The following is a 989-nucleotide window of genomic DNA, read 5'->3' as shown; positions in this document are numbered from 1 at the left end:
AGCCAACAGCGTCCTGTGACCACTGATGAAGGTCTAGAAGATGACCAACTCAAACAGCAGCAATAGATGAGCGATCATCTCTGACTTTACATCTACACGGTGGACCAACTAGGTAGGAGTGTCTAATAGAGTGGACAGTGAGTGGACACGGTATTGAAAAACTCCAGCAGCGCTGCTGTGTCTGATCCACTCATGAACAGCATGAAAGGGGGCTAACAAAGTATGTAGAGAAACAGATGGACTACAGTCAGTAATTGTAGAACTACAAAGTGCTTCTGTATGGTAAGTGGAGCTGATAAAATGGACAGTAAGTGTAGAAACCAGGAGGTGGTGTATATATATGTATATGTAGCATTTTTTATAAGGTCATAGTGTGCATACATTCAGTTCCTTCTACCATGTAAGCACCTTTTTAATGATTTTAATGGCTTTAATGACTTTAATCCTTATAAACAGTTTTTTTATTAAGGCTTCAGAGCTTATTATATTTGGTTGAATTATACATATTATATATATATATATATATATATATATATATATATATATATATAAATATATATATATATATTGCATTTTTGTCAAGGTCATATTCTGCATACATTCAGTTCCTTCTACCATGTAACCTCCTTTTAAATCACATAATCAGAAATCAGTTCCTGGAAGTAGTCGTTTGTATGGAGTCTATAAATGCAGTGAAGCCTAAACACCCATTAAGTCTGACCTAACAGGATCAAGTGCATTTACCTGTTAGTAGTTTGTTGTGAACCTCTGTGAATTTCTATGGAAATGTGAATTTGATTAACAAAGCAGAGTTGCCTCCCTCTCCCAATTTCTCTTCTCGCTTTCACTATCTATGGATGGTATTGTTTATAGCCCAGGCTCTTACCTACAGTTCTTCCTGTCTCTCCTGCTTTCTGTCTCTATGAATGGTATAGTTTTTTGCCTATGCTCAAACTTATCGTCCTTTCATGTTTTCTTGCTCTGCAGTG

This window comes from Trichomycterus rosablanca, chromosome 6, assembly GCF_030014385.1.
Source record: "Trichomycterus rosablanca isolate fTriRos1 chromosome 6, fTriRos1.hap1, whole genome shotgun sequence".
NCBI lineage: Eukaryota > Metazoa > Chordata > Actinopteri > Siluriformes > Trichomycteridae > Trichomycterus > Trichomycterus rosablanca.
The sequence above is the reverse complement of the archived record's forward strand: the minus strand, read 5'-3'. Positions refer to the sequence as shown.